A 17,113-nucleotide genomic window follows, 5' to 3' on the forward strand; every position below is an offset into this window, starting at 1 on the left:
ACGTAATAATGTTGGTAGACTTACCGACAATATAGATCGACACCATGCCTAACCCTTCTAGGGTAGGGTAGGTGCCTGAGCCCGAGCCTTTAGCTCATAAGACTGTCATTCCCATTTGCCCCCTTGGGGCGGGGATGGCAGACCAGAGAGGCCTAGCTTGTGGCTAGGACTGGGGACAGTTGGTCCCAAAGATGAGGAGGTACTTGTGCCTCCTCCCATGGGAGACTTAGGTCTCAGACACTCCCTAAAGAGGGAGCCAAGGCCGGGCCACCACTTGGACAAGGCCCGGGCCGGGAGAATACCGGCTAATCTTTAACTAATTAACTAACCGACAATATGTAAAGTAAAAGGACACAAGTGCAACTAATGTGACATTTTATTGTGGCAACGTTTCGCTCTCCAGGAGCTTTGTCAAGCCGATCAAAGCTCCTGGAGAGCGAAACGTTGCCACAATAAAATGTCACATTAGTTGCACTTGTGTCCTTTTACTTTACAGTCTATAACGTGTAAAAAAAAAAATTAACTGCACGACATGTATACACCGAGAGGTGTGTACATGTCGTGCATGTATACATCGTGCATGTATACACCGAGAGGTGTATACATGCCTGATGGTGGAAAAATTAATGTGCAGCTTTAGTGATTCTAGTGTAGTCGATAGGCTTCAAATCCCATTAACCTTCTTAAGTGTAAATTAGGTTTATGGAAAGCCTCGTCACCACTACGATGATAGGCAAGGATTCTGATACATGGGAAGGATCTCAATATATATTGTGGATAGACATATAATTCGGGTTGGGGGGTATGATATGAATGAACTGTACAATATGAAGGCGGGAATAAACTAGGGTATAGATAACATGCTGAATGTATCTAACACAGGACTCGCAGCAGTGGTTTCAAATACGGCAAATTTAGATTTAGAAAGGATGTAAGGAAATACTGACTTGGCAGTCGACTTGTAGAAGGGTGGAAAAAATTTAAGTAGCGAGAACATTGGGCAGCTCTAAATATGAGCTGGGCGGGTAGATGAGTGTCAGACGTGCCTGTCGTGTCAATATAGGCTGGGCGGGTAGAAGTACCAAGCGTGCCTATCATGGGTCATAGGCTGGGCGGGTAGATGAGTGTCAGACCTCCCGATCGTGGGTCAATAGGCCTACTGCAGAGCTCCTTAAAACCGAAGTTGTATTATAATTAATTTATTAACCCCCATTCCCAGACGCTGCATTATCACTAGCTGTTTACGGCTTCCAATAATAACTGCATTTCAAAACAGATTTTACTAAGAAAAGATATTAATGACTGAGAAATTCCTTTTTATTTTCACCCTCATTTCATTTGAATCGCATAAAAAAAGAAACGCTTAACAGTACACAAGTGCTGCATTTAGCTGAGAATTATTGATGTTTGATAAGACACATGAGTAAATGCTAGGAAATATTTATTAGAAAGAGACCTTGATCACTTCTAACAACATTGAAGGATCAGGAATAACAGCATTGACATTGGTCGGTATCAATTCCCAATTTTTACCATTCTTAATTCGCCGATACTCTCCCGGTTCGGGTCTTGTCCAGATAGAGCCCCGGCCTTGGCTCCCTGTCTTGGGAGTTTCTGAGACCTATGTCTGCCGTGGGAGGAGGTACAAATACCTCTTCATCTTCTAGGACCAACTGTCCCCAGGCCTAGCCCCATTCCCTGCCCTCACGGGGCTCATAGGGAGAAGCTAGGCTTCTGGTCTGCCTTCTTCCCCGCCCCAGGGAAGCTCATGAGACTGGCAATCTTGTGAGCTGCAGATGAAAGCGAGCTCTGGCTCTGGCACCTTCCCTGCCCTAGGAGGGATCGTGGGAATGTTTTTACCGTTATAGATGTTATAAATTCTTAAAAAATGTTAGATAACAGTTATGAGAAGGAAAGAACTTGCATAACTAAAACTTTTAAAAGGGGTGTAACGGTAAGCCAACGGAAGGCTTCGGTCAGATGACCAAAAGTTCCAGCTGCGGGTCGTCATATGACTAAGACCCGCGTCAAGAAACGCTTGTCTTGTTTCCTGACAAACCAACCAAACTTTACATAAAAAAACCGGACAATCACACAAATAAACAAACACAAACATTGACCAAGAAATGACAACTATATTTTGCCAATTTTTACTGTCAGTATACTTAATTACAGTTGGGTAATGAGGGTTTAAAGCTTATCGACTAACCAGGATCATAAATTAACGCTGCATCTAACCAGACAAGAATAACTTTCACTAAAACAGAAGCAAAAATAACTTCTCATATACGCAGAGACATACACAGCTCAGAGTAATTATTATTATTATTATTATTATTATTTATTACTATTATTATTATTATTATTATTATTATTATTATGATTATAGTACATGCAATTGTAGCATACATTATTGTAGTATATGTAATTAAAATCATTGATTTTTGTGATTAGAAAAATATTCGTATTGAAAGTCTGATATTTAGAATGTTTTGGTAGTGATTAATTTATGAATTGATTCGTTCCTTGTAATACTGCACGAAATTAAATTATTAATTTTTAAATCTCATTCCTTTAACAATTCACTATATTTAACTATATTTAACGCGAGACTAAACAAATATCATTGATCTCCACACAGGACTATGGAGCGGTTGTGCAAGTTCCGACCCACAACATTGTCTGAGCGAGCAAGATTCGTCTGGATGTCGCAGTGTGGTCTGTCTGCCAGACTCATCGCCCAAGAGAGTGGCACCAGCGTCACCACCGTCTGCAGGTGGATACGACGCTGGAAACGAGAAGGCAACGTCAATACCCGACCTCGAAGTGGAAGACCTCCCCGCTTTACGACTTCGGAACATACAAGGCCTAACACAGTTACGAAGACCTCATCTTCAGGCTTTAATACTCAACTGATCCAGCCCAGACAAACTGCAGACTTCCGCTACTTTCAAGATGGAAACAAACAATATTGGCCAACTCCATATATCAATGATTTTAGCACATATGAAGTGAACGCGGTTTTTGTATCTAGTTTGAAATCTTCAGATCCTTCTCAGCTGTAAAATCAGATAAATGTAATTTGTAATTAAAGACGATATATTTATTTTTTGTTTACCTTATCTGTTTGAAATAGTTCCTGGTTCCATTTTCTTTAACCACTCTGACCGATATTTGCTGGATTTTAACCTCAGCGCTTTGTACCTATTCATAAAACTATTGTACGAATAAATATTTCTTATTACATTATCTTTTATTTTTTTAAACTTCAGTACCACCTTAATATATACCTCACTATGGCTAACTTCGTTATAACTAACGTCGGCGTTGACTCGTTTATTTCCAGATATTAACTGTGGCCTCTTTTCTCCATGCATTTTTAGCAGTTTACCCTGACCACCTTTGCAATTTCCTAAAAGTATTCTTTGTACATCGTAATCTGGTCTCCAAAAGACCCTCTATTTTTTCAAGGGTCAGTACTACTTTAAACAATTAATGTCGTGACTGGTTCATTAAGCTTTATCTTGCAGTCCTTATTATTATTATTATCAAAGATTCGCCGGTATTCTCCCGGCCCGGGCCTTTTCCAAGTGGTGGCCCGGCCTTGGCTCCCTCTTTAGGGAGTGTCTGAGACCTAAGTCTCCCATGGGAGGAGGCACAAGTACCTCCTCATCTTTGGGACCAACTGTCCCCAGGCCTAGCCACAAGCTAGGCCTCTCTGGTCTGCCATCCCCGCCCCAAGGGGGCAAATGGGAATGACAGTGTTATGAGCTAAAGGCTCGGGCTCAGGCACCTACCCTACCCTAGAAGGGCTGGGCATGGTGTCGATGTTGCAGTCTTTAAGGGATAATAAAGCTGTCACTGGTTTACTGCACACCTCATGCATGAAAAAAGATTAATGAAAATTTGTAATTATATAACCATGTGATTTTCATAATAAAATATGAATGTTGGACTAATTTTAGACCCTAAACATAAATTTAGTTGTTACATAAACTTAATATTTACTTAACAAAACTAGTATTTTTGTAAACATAATTATCGCTATTTTAATGTAAATGAGACCATGTTTATTTTAATGGGAATGTAAACAACACCTATAGTTCTTAAGTAATATCTTTATTTTTAAAAGTACATGTACAAGGTATAGAGTCCTAACTGACATAGATGACATGATAATATACAGAAAGCCCCTTGTTATGCGCAGCATTTCGGGCAAATTAGGTTCATTTTTGTCCTCAGGATGCGACCCACACCAGTCGACTAATACCCAGGTACCTATTTTACTTAAGGTTGAACGTGGACAGCAGGTGCCTTAAGGAAACTCGTCCTAATGTTTTTACCCTTACCGAGGATCGACCCCTGGACCTCAATGTGTGAACTAGTAAGTTGGCAATCGAGCTACGTGACATCCTAATGGTGATTATAACGATGATACTGGTAGCAATGGGTGATGAGGTAATCACTCCGTCAGCTTGGCAGGTGGTGTTCTACTCTTAATGATATTGAAGTACTGGCAGTTCGGTTCTAGATTCGCCATATACTGGCGAATCTAGGTCATTTCCAAGAGGTATGTACTGGCAGGAAGATGGACCCTTGTATACTGGAGTCGGAAAAGTTTAAGTAGTTGAAGACACATCACAGGAGGGCAGGACCCACTAGTGGAAGTAGGTTATGCCCAAAAGTTTTACCCAAGCTTAGCAAATAGGTGGTAGGAGATACCCTTTATACCAAGATACCATGGAGGTGTCACTTTCTTTTTCTTGTCAATTTTATGGTACTGTCCCATAGCTCGGTTGGTAACACACTCGGTTCTCACATTGAAAATTGGGGCGTGTTTTCATAAGACGCCTGCTGTTCCTGTTCACCTAGCAGTAAGTACCTACCTGGGTGTTAGCAGACTGGTGTGGGTCGCATCCTGGGGAACAAAATTAATTAACCTAAGTCGCCCCAAATGCTCTGCATAGCAAGGGCCTTTCTCGACAGTATGTCACTGATGTCAGCTATGGCCTGTATTAGTTGTATCATGTACTCGCAGAAATAAAGATTATTATTTACATGAGTGGGTGCCCTGTCCATAATGCTAAATAGGCCATTCCCAGATTTTTGTTACCGTGAGGCAGGAGGAGACAGGCTGCTTTGATCGGTCTCAAAATTCACACAGTTGTTACGATGACTCACGAAATCGTAATGACACGATTGCAAACAAACCATACCACGGGCGGGGATAGAACCCGCGGCCAGAGAGTCTCAAAACTCCAGACCGTCGCGTTAGCCACTGGACCAGCTAGCCACAATAAGATTCGTCCAACTAGATATATTTCTACTTCATAGGAAGGTTAGCATAGGCCACCACTGTGACCACAAATGCAAGTTTTTTCCTACTTAGAAAATATTGATATATTTAATGAAGTGTGAAGATGTCAGTTTTGCATTTTTAATCTTGAAATGGTATAGCATTATTTTACCTTATAGCATTATTATTCCTTCCTGCTCTTGATCCAAGGAACCTGACCTATCTACCTCTCGCTAGGATCGAATTTCAATGCTTCTTATTCCACAGGGTCTATTTGACCCCTACGGTTTTAACGCTTCTGATTACAATATAACTATTGTGAACGATATCAATCTTCTATGGCTGATGGGCTTAGACTGTGTGGGCACAAATTTTTGTTGTATTCTGTGTAATAACTACAAAATGCATCATCTGGTGAGTTATAATTAGTGAAACAATTGTTACTTTTATTAATCATATTGGATTCTGTGGAATAAGTGTTTGATTATCTGGTTATCCTTGGTTAAATCAGGTTATGATCTCTCATGTACCTGTAACATTGTTAAAGATATCTTTTTGAATAGTAACTTACGTTAAACTTAACTTACTTACTTTTTTAAAAGCTGGTGAGTCTTTCGCAGAAATAAGTTTGGATTGATTTTGGTCTGTGACTGATCCTGTTAAATGACCTCGGAGTATTCCTCCTCCATTCGTATACAACATACAAACGGAGGATTTATTATATATTTAATATGAAGCGCTAAACTCATGAGGGGTCATACAGTGCCAAGGGAAGAGAAAAGCAATCAGTTCCCTTGCAAGCAAATGGAAAGTTGTGGCATAGTACATTTACATTATACTATATAAATGGTTATAAATGACCATAATTTTTAAAGGGGTGGACCGGTAAGCCAGCGGAAGGCCTCGGTCAGATGACCAAAAGCTCCAAAGGCGGGTCATCATCTGACTAAGACCCGCGTCAGGAAACATTTGTCCTGTTTCCTGACGAACCTTACCTAACCTAACCTACATTATACTCGGCGTGTGTCACTCATATAAGCTGCCTCCCAACTAAGGGTTAACGATCGAAGGGGCCCCGTCGTTATACCAGTACCTCAGTTCAACCAACCAATCACAAGGAAATCCACCAAGGCCGTGAAGTAATGTGGTACACTCGTGAAGCACTTGGCATACTTGCTTTCTCTGCTGGTCGCTACGGTTTGACGGTATCTTGTGTTTGCATTTGCCTCATTGATTACAGTATTTTATATTTGCGTTTGTATGTAATGAAGATAATCCCAATTATTTGGATAAAGAGCTCTTTACCATCGTCAAATCACCTATCTCGACTGAAGGGATCGGGGGTTTAGAACCATCAGTAGAGTACAACAACACGAGTCATGTTCTTGAGGTAAACACTCTTAAAGATAAAGGATCTGGAGGTCAGCCCTATCAAGACTGATTGAACATGAATAGTATACAGTACCCATAAGAATAAAATTAGATACATGTGGAACATCTGGATATCTTTATTGCAGAAGTTTTCCCCACAAGGGAGGTTCCTTGACGCTGGTGAGGGCCTCTTGATCTAGGGAATTGGATCTGTGCTCCAGTTCCCTGAATTGAGCCTGAATACTTTCCATCCCCCCCACATGCGCTGTATAATCCTACGGGTTTAGCACTTCCCTGTGGTTATAATAATAATAATGTAGACATTTCACCATCCAGCGACTTTATCAATACAAATTCAAGGACATAAGTTTAAGACAGTAGAAGTATATACAAAAGATGAGGTAATCAGTCCCTCAGCCTTGGAGATGGTGTCAAGAGCACAGTAGTCGTGAAGAGTCTGGAGCACAGGCAACTTCTTATTCTAGATTAGCTGGTACTGCCTGCCTGGGTCTCTGCCGGTTGGCGACCCGTCCTTGGCTTCCTATCTCTGGAATGTCTGAGACGTATGTCTGCCATGATAGGCGTTGCAGGTACTTCCTCATCTTCTGGGAGCATCTGTCCCCAGGCCTAGCCCCATTCCCCGCCCTCACGGGGCTCGTAGGGAGAAGTTAGGCACCTTGGGCTACAACAAGCCCCACTCCACTGGGCTCAAAGGGTGTGGCAGCTACAAAGCAGCAGACGATGTCAGGAGGTGCAAAGGCAGCAAGCACTACAGGATCATTTTGGAGCCACACCCCAGCTTTGGCCCGCAGCCTGAGTGCTGGAGAAGTTCAGGAATGCCTCTTGCTGTGTGTAACTGCTGCTTCTTCTTCACTTATCCGTTGCACTCCCGGATGACCTGGCGGCTAAAGCTCCCGCTTCACACACACAGAGGGCCCGGGTTCGATTCCCGGCGGGTGGAAACATTTCGACACGTTTCCTTACACCTGTTGTCCTGTTCACCTAGCAGCAAATAGGTACCTGGGTGTTAGTCGACTGGTGTCGGTCGCATCCTGGGGGACAAGATTAAGGACCCCAATGGAAATAGGTTAGACAGTCCTCGATGACGCACCGACTTTCTTGGGTTATCCTGGATAGCTAACCCTCCGGGGTTAAAAATCCGAACGAAATCTTATTTTATCTTATCTTATCTCACTCTGTCAGAGCACAGGCAAGAAGGCTGGCGCTTATATATAGGCGTCAGGTAGTAAGGAACAGATTCCAAAGACACTGTAACTGGTAGGGTTAGTACTAGTAGCAGTGAAGAAGGTTGTGTAGATGTCCTCTGAACCAAGATTCCATGATGTTGCAGTGTCTGACAGGTTGTACACGAATAATATACGATACCAACAAGATGAAAATTAGACACATGTGTAACATCTGGGTATCTTTATTGTAGACGTTTCACCATCCAGTGGGGTGGTGTGAGACAGATTAGCACGTAAATCATGTGATAAAAATTATTACCGTCAAATTGGGTAAAGTCTTGATCTAAAATTAAAACAAATAAATATAGCATTAGAAGTGGACAAGATTCTAATGCTCTGTTTATTTTGATTTTCTAAAACCTGAGGAAGATTCATTGGATATAATATGAATATTGCTTTAGGATTATACAAATTAGATTCATTTATAATTATTAAATTTCGGAAGAATTTAAAATACATTTGGCAAGTTAAAATCTTTAAGCTTGGGTAGAATATAAACTGTTTTTGACAGATCCTTCATTCCCTACCTACATCATCATAAAAAGGTCAGGTGTTGTAAGGTAACCGCGAGGTGTAGTCTCGTCCTTATATGCTACCTTTATAAGTTTTAGTTTTGCAGTTCCTTGATAATGTAAGAAATCACGAAAGCACTTGGCATTTCACTATTTTTTCACAGTGGTTGTTCTGCATATTTTGATATCACATGTTTACTGTGATGTTATTAACACACACACACACACACACACACACACACACACACACACACACACACACACACACACACACACACACACACACACACACACACACACATAAGAAATTAAAGAAAATGCAAAGGTTTAAAACAAGGTTAGTTCCAGAGTTAAGGGGAATGTCCTACGAAGAAAGGTTAAGGGAAATCGGCCTGACGACACTGGAGGACAGGAGGGTCAGGGGAGACATGATAACGACATACAAAATACTGCGTAGAATAGATAAAGTGGACAGAGACAGGATGTTCCAGAGAGGGGACACAGAAACAAGGGGTCACAATTGGAAGTTAAAGACTCAGATGAGTCAAAGGAATGTTAGGAAGTATTTCTTCAGTCATAGAGCTGCCAGGAAGCGGAATAGTCTGGCAAGTGATGTAGTGGAGACAGAAACCATACATAGCTTTAAGACGAGGTATGATAAAGCTCATGGAGCAGGGAGAGAGAGGACCCAGTAGCAATCAGTGAAGAGGCGGGGCCAGGAGCTGAGTATCGATCCCTGCAACCACAAATAGATGAGTACATATGTCGTGCCAAATAGGCAAAGCTTCAGATTTTGGCTTAAATAGCAACGTTCTTCTTGCCGAATGAGGAAAGCGAAAATTTGTGTATGCAATAATTTAGCAAAAATCATTCTGAACCTAACGAAAAAAAATACTTCATTGAGTTTGTTTATTTTTAAATTGTTGTAAACTTATCTAAAATATATTTAGTTGGGTTAAGGTAAATTAAATTGCTCTTGTTATAATAAGGTTATGTAAGTTTTCTAAGGTTCTTTTCGTACAAAATTATTAAGTTTTGCATTAACATAAATGTAGAAACTATATCTTTAACCTATAAGGGAAATTTTTAGAAAGAACTTAATTTTAAATGAGTTCTTGCTAACTTACTAGTTTTATCTATTCGGCACGACATATATACATATATATATATATATATATATATATATATATATATATATATATATATATATATATATATATATATATATATATATATATATATGTCGTGCCGAATAGGCAGAACTTGCGATCTTAGCTTAAATAGCAACGCTCATCTTGCCATATAGGACAAGTGAAAATTTGTGTATGCAATAATTTCGCCAAAATCATTCTGAACCTAACGAGAAAAATATATTTGATTGTGTTTGTTTAGTACTAAATTATTGTAAACGTATTTAAAATATATTTAGTTGGGTTAGGCTAAAATAAATTGCTCTTGTTATAATAAGGTTAGGTAAGTTTTCTAAGATTCTTTTGGTGCAAAATTAAAAGTTTTTACATTAACATTAATGAAAAAAATATATCTTTAAACGTATAAGAGAAAATTTCAGAAAGGACTTAATTTTAAATGAATTCTTGCTAATTGTCCAGTTTTACATATTCGGCATGACATATATATATTTTTTTTATTATCACACTGGCCGATTCCCACCAAGGCAGGGTGGCCCGAAAAAGAAAAACTTTCACCATCATTCACTTCATCACTGTCTTGCCAGAAGGGTGCTTTACACTACAGTTTTTAAACTGCAACATTAACACCCCTCCTTCAGAGTGCAGACACTGTACTTCCCATCTCCAGGACTCAAGTCCGGCCTGCCGGTTTCCCTGAACCCCTTCATAAATGTTACTTTGCTCACACTCCAACAGCACGTCAAGAATTAAAAACCATTTGTCTCCATTCACTCCTATCAAACACGCTCACGCATATATATATATATATATATATATATATATATATATATATATATATATATATATATATATATATATATATATATATATATATATATATGTGTGTGTGTGTGTGTATGTATATATATATATGCAAACAATCACAGATAGGAGATCTTAACTATGCAGGACAAACCACGGGAGGGGGGTGGAAATCTTTAGCTCAAGTACTTTCACACTTCTCAGTACGTCATCAAGAGCTGTGAAATGTTGCAAAGGAGCAATCAAAACAGGGAGAGAGGTCTCAGAGTAGCGTGGGTGTCACCGGCCACGGTTGCCCTCCTACCCCATATGGGTAGTAGGGGGATGATGGTAGGGTGGGGTTGGCCCCGACCACTAACCCAGTCTAAGGGTAACCGTGGACGGTGACACCTACGCTACTCTGAGACCTCTCTTCCTGCTTTGGTTGCTTCCTTGCAACATTTCACAGCTCCTGATGACGCACTGAGAAGTGTGAAAGTACTTGAGCTAAGGATCTCCACCCCTTCCCGTGGCTTGTCCTGAATACATTATCAAGGAACTATAGTATAATGTGAGTAGTCACGAAAGCGCTTGGAATTTCTCTATTCTTTCAGAGTGGTTGTTTTGCATATATATATATATATATATATATATATATATATATATATCGTAACCACGAACGGATGGTATTATTTAATCAATAACAACACTGCAACTAGCCAAGGACTCGGACCCATGTTGTTTTCGCCCACCTCATGGTGAGCGAAAATCACATGATGCTCTAACCCACAGGACCACTCAATCCTACAAGAATCACGCACTCAGTGGAGCTACCGTATGTCCTCGGATCATGGTAAAACACCTAGATCTGCTGGGTGCATGATTCTCGTAGGATTGAGTTGTCCAGTGGGTTAGAACATCCTGTGATATTCGCTCATCATAAGGTGGGCCAAAACGACATGGGTTCGAGTCCTTGGCTAGTCGCAGTGTTGTTATATATTATTGTGGTTACAATAATATATTTTCTGCTCGTGGAGGCTAGTACACCAAACGGGGAGTAGAATGAAATTAGCTCAGAGGCACTCACACCACCGTATATCCTCGGATCACGGAAAAACACCTACCTCTGCTGGGTGCGTGATTCTTGTAGGACTGAGTGGTCCAGTGGGTAAGAGCGTCATGTGATTTTCGCTAACCATGAGGCGGGCCAAAACGACATGGGTTCGAGTTCTCGGCTAGTTGCAGTGTTTTTATTGTTATATATCCTTTTCTTTTTTCAACCAACCGGCCGTATCCCACCGAGGCAGGGTGGCCCAAATGGAAAAACGAAAGTTTCTCATTTTACATTTAGTAATATATACAGGAGAAGGGGTTACTAGCCCCTTGCTCCTGGCATTTTAGTCGCCTCTGACAACACGCATGGCTTACGAAGGAAGAAGTCTGTTCCACTTCCCCATGCAGGTAAGAGGAAATAAACAAGAATAAGAACTAGTAAGAAAATAGAAGAAAACCCAGAGGGGTGTGTATATATATATGCTTGTACATGTATGTGTAGTGTGGCCTAAAGTGTAAGTACCTGAAACCTTGCATGTTTATGAGACAAAAATGGACACCAGCAATCCTACCATCATGTAAAACAATTACAGGCTTTCGTTTTACACTCACTTGGCAGGACGGTAGTACCTCCCTGGGCGGTTGCTGTCTACCAACCTACTACCTATATATATATATATATTATATATATATATATATATATATATATATATATATATATATATATATATATATATATATATATATATATATATATATATATATATATATGTCGTGCCGAATAGGCAGAACTTGCGATCTTGGCTTAAATAGCAACGTTCATCTTGCCATATAGGACAAGTGAAAATTTGTGTATGCAATAATTTCGCCAAAATCATTCTGAACCTAACGAAAAAAATATATTTCACTGTGTTTGTTTAATATTAAATTATTGTAAACAAATCTAAAATATATTTCGTTGGGTTAGGCTAAAATAAATTGTTCTTGTTATAATAAGGTTAGGTAAGTTTTCTAAGTTCCTTTTGGTGCAAAATTATAATTTTTTACATCAAGATTAATGAAAAAAATATATCTTTAAACGTATAAGAGAAAATTTTAGAAAGGGCTTAATTTAAAATGAGTTCTTGCTAATTGACAAGTTTTACATATTCGGCACGACATATATAAATATATATATATATATATATATATATATATATATATATATATATATATATATATATATATATATATATATATATATATATATATATCATATTTAAGGCATATCAGTGAATATACAGCCACAGCTCTAAGCCCCAAATAAAGGTATGCCAAAAAAATGCTTTTCAGAGCAAAGGAGATGGTTAATGGGTGTTTAAGCCTATCGACTACACGAGGGTCATTAAAGCAATTTGGAACCCTCTCACAACCAACCAAGAATACTTTAACCCCTAAAATATTGATGAAGGTAAACTCTCAGCATACATACGCTGAGAGGTATACTTTAATCCCTAAAATAGGGATTAAAGAAAGTTCTTAGATCAGGGATTTTACAAACTGGAAACTAAGAGACAGATGAACCACAGAGATGCTAGCTGAAGGAGTTTTAGTCATGACGATGCAAAGGCTAGAAACATTTGTCTCAAAGTGGTAGAGAAACTTTTTAAGTTAGAAGATGGAGGAAATCCCCATTCACAGTTTCACGAATAGGTACAGGTCGTCGAGGCCTTGTAAATGTTAATCAAAGAAACTTAAAAGGCCATGCCAGGAGATGTATTCCTAGCCCATCAAATACACATACGCACAAATGCATATGAAAATATCGTTTTTATCGCTGTAACTGCACAAAACTGCTCGCCAAAACACGCAGTTCTTTATTTTTAAAGCTGGGTTGGTTCCGAATATTTCATGGTAGATACATAAACTGGACTCACATCATATGAGCTAAAATCATTCATATATGAAGTAGCCCAACATTGTTTAGTACCTTCTTGAAAGCAGCATTTATTTGTTGGTCTCGGCTGGATCAATTTGGCATTTAGACCTGATGATGAACACCTTGTGTTTCGCCCTGCGTGTTCTGCGGGCATAAAGCGAGGAGGTCTTCCAGTTCGAGGTCGGGTATTGACGTTACCTTCTCGTTTCCAGCGTCGTATCCACCTGCAGACGGTAGTAACACTGGTGCCATTTTCCTGGGCGATGAGTCTGGCAGACAAACCACACTGCCACATCCACACAATCCTTGCACGCTCAGACAATGTTGTGAAGCGGAACTTGTACAATCGCTCCATAGGTCTGTGTGGAAATCAAACGACTGTATTCGGCTTGCAGCGTCTGACGTCAGATATAGTGTTATGATGTAAATATTGCCTATATTGTTATACTTCTACTTAATATCGTTATTACTACTATAATATTGTTACGATTTCAGATATTTTCTATAGACATGCAAAAGGGGACTGAGGAGTATTACAGTAAATATGTAAAGAGTTATAAAAACTTACAAAATATGACTATTTTCGTGATCTGAATGGAAGGTTGAGTTGACTGTGTGTTTGAATGTGCGTGTTTGCTTTCGTGTGTGTGTGTGTGTCTTTCTTTGTTACTGAATTTAAGTTTGTCTTACTGCTAAGTCTGCGTCCTTATGTCAGCATTTTTATTTATGCACGATGAGAGTCTATAAAAATGATTTTTCCAAGAACTGAATGTGTTTTTTTCTTTCATTAAATTGATCAAATCGACATTTTTGTTATGTCTTCTTTTTCTGTCTCCCTCTCTCTCTCCCTCTGTCTGTCTGTCTCTCTCTGTCTCTGTCTGTCTCTCTCGCTCGCTCTCTTACGTTATCATTATCTTCAGTAGTTTTCAGCAATGAACATTCTGAAAAATCTGGTATTCTGTCCTACATTTATAGATGATCCACTTGTCTGCCGTTAAAAATTTCACCTTGAAAAATTTTTCTTACCCAGAAATATTATCCCACAATATTACCTTACAATATTTCTGTAGTTTCACGTACCTATAGTGAATACAGAATACATTGTTTGCTAATGAATATGATATTCTTTAATGGATAGAGCTTGGTGAAAAGAATTTAAAGCCTACCGACTACATGAGGGCCGTGAAGGCTGCATGTCACCTGTTCACCACCAGACAAGAATTAATTCCTAATTAAAACAGGAATTAGAGTAAACTTAGCATAAATATAAGCTAAAAGCCATGCACCTCCCTGTGTATGTACTGTGTTCTGTAATACGTGCAGTAAAAACTGGTACATTTATTAAAAAGAGTTTTTTTAAGAAAAATTATATTAAATTCTGTTGTATTGTTAATATATCCGTACTTGTAGGGTAACTCAATATGAGTACTGTCATAGAAGCTAAGACGTTGTGTAGTATTAAAAATAGGTTGGATAAATACATGAGTGGGTGTAGGTGGGTCTGAGTTGGACCTGACTAGCTTGTGCTACTAGGTCAGATGCTGTGCTCCTACCTTTAAGTGAATGTGACTGACCTGACTAGGTTAAGGCATTGGTGTAAGCCGGTGGGAGATTTGGACCTGCCCTGCATGGTCCAGTAGTCCTGTTTCAGTGTTCCTTCTTTCTTATGCTCTCATGTTCGTAAGTTACTAAACAGTTCCCTTACATTATTAGGGCATATGACTGCACTTTCATAGAATGAATCACTTGACTTTAAATGTTTATATATTTTCATAAGTGCTTATTACAAGGTCATATCACTATTATTATTATTATTATTATTATTATTATTATTATTATTATTATTATTAATGTTAAATTGAACTACTGTTTATTAAGACCAAATTCGACAAAACATGATTTTTGTGAATAATCCTAAGACAGCAATGTGAGTAATGACTTACTGTGTGGGTGTGGAGGAAGCTGCTGGTACCAGAGACACAGTTGTGGACACTATGAAGAACAGGTGAAGAATGAACATCATGTAGTCTCGTCTCCTGGTTTTATAAGGCTGATGCGCTTGCGCAAACATCTATTACCCATTGATCTGTTTTGTCGTTGATAAAGAAGGTGATCTGTTGGGAAACTGACGTCTTTCAATCAATTAAGTTCGAAGATGCTGACTGCCAGAGCAATGTTTGGGATAATGAAGTCAGCACACTAACGTAGATGTTGACACGGAATCATATAGCACACACACACACACACACATACACACAGACACACACACACACACACACACACACACACACACACACGCACACACACACACACACACACACACACACACACACACACACACACACACACACACACACACACACCACATGCACTCATGCGCTCAAATAATGAAGAAAATGAAAATAGACTCGGGAAACAAAGGCTGCAGACCTAGAAGTAAGCATAGCGCCTAGCATATCTCCAAAGGCACATATCTACCTAATAACCTCTGCAGCCAATGCTTGTCCGGTAAATCTGAAAATAGGAATCTCAACAGTCACTCGGTTGCTTTATAAAACATATGTCAAGCTCATTTTGGAGTATGTAGCACCAGCATGGAATCCACACGTGAGAAATCATGTTAAGAAACTGGAGAAAGCTTTGGAATATCCAGCTAGACTAGTTCCAGGGCTAAAGGGTGTGAGCTACGAAGACAGGGAAGACATGATAACACACAAAATACTCAATTGAATATGACAGACAAGAAGAGGCTGTTTAAGGCTGGAAACAGGTACTCGGGGGCACAGCTGGAAGTCAATGTCACAGATGAGCCATAGGGATGTAATGAAGTATTTCTTCAGTTTTAGGGTGATCGAGAAGTTGAACGACTTCGACAAAGGAATGGTGGAAGCAGAATCCTTTCATAGTTTCAAGAACAAGTACGACAGGGCCCACGTGGCTAGGAGGGAGTGAATAAAACAAGAGGCAAGTTGAGAAATGGGGCCAGGAACTAAGAAGACCCCTTGCACCACATACAGGTGAGTGTACACACACATGCGTGGTAGGAAGACTTAATGCTGCTGTCTTCTGCTAAGGTATTCCTCTAGGATGAAAGCAACTCTTTCTCTTCACTTTATCTTCACGCCGAAATGTATCACTCACTGAGTACAAATAAGGTAGAATCACATTCTTAATGAAACAAATGCAGTCGATAGGTATTAAGTGTAACAAATTAACTTCGTCCAATAATTTCTTCAGTGTAAATTGCCATGATAAATCGATTTAATAACAATAATTATATTTATGATCATGAATTACTTAAATCTGAATTAACAGCGAATCAACAAAGCATTGCTTTCCTGAGGCATTTTTGGGGGGTTAATTGCTATGCATAATAAGCTGAAATGCTTCGGATGAATGAATTAGAAATGGCAGTGGATGAGTAAGTTACTCTTACCTCGTAGCTGATAAATACACCTGCAGTAGGTTTGATCGAGTCTGAAGGACGCAGCGCAGACAAAACATCGCCTTAATAAAATTTCCAATTGCTCCTGTGACTATTAACTACAAATTGTCGGTTTTCTCATACCGTGTCCTGATATACTGCAACATTCCATGTGAGCCTAATAGAACATACTTCTATTGGGTACGTCACATTACTAGTGAGGTAAGGTCAAAAATAATACTGAATCAGGTAGTTCACAATGTTAATAAGGGTTAGAGTAGGGCCTTAATCATATATCCCGACATTGGAGCTTATGTTCCTTAGACCAAAGTTTTCCACTAGCTTATCGGTCCCTCCGTAT

This window comes from Cherax quadricarinatus, chromosome 50, assembly GCF_038502225.1.
Source record: "Cherax quadricarinatus isolate ZL_2023a chromosome 50, ASM3850222v1, whole genome shotgun sequence".
Classification (NCBI taxonomy): Eukaryota; Metazoa; Arthropoda; class Malacostraca; order Decapoda; family Parastacidae; genus Cherax; species Cherax quadricarinatus.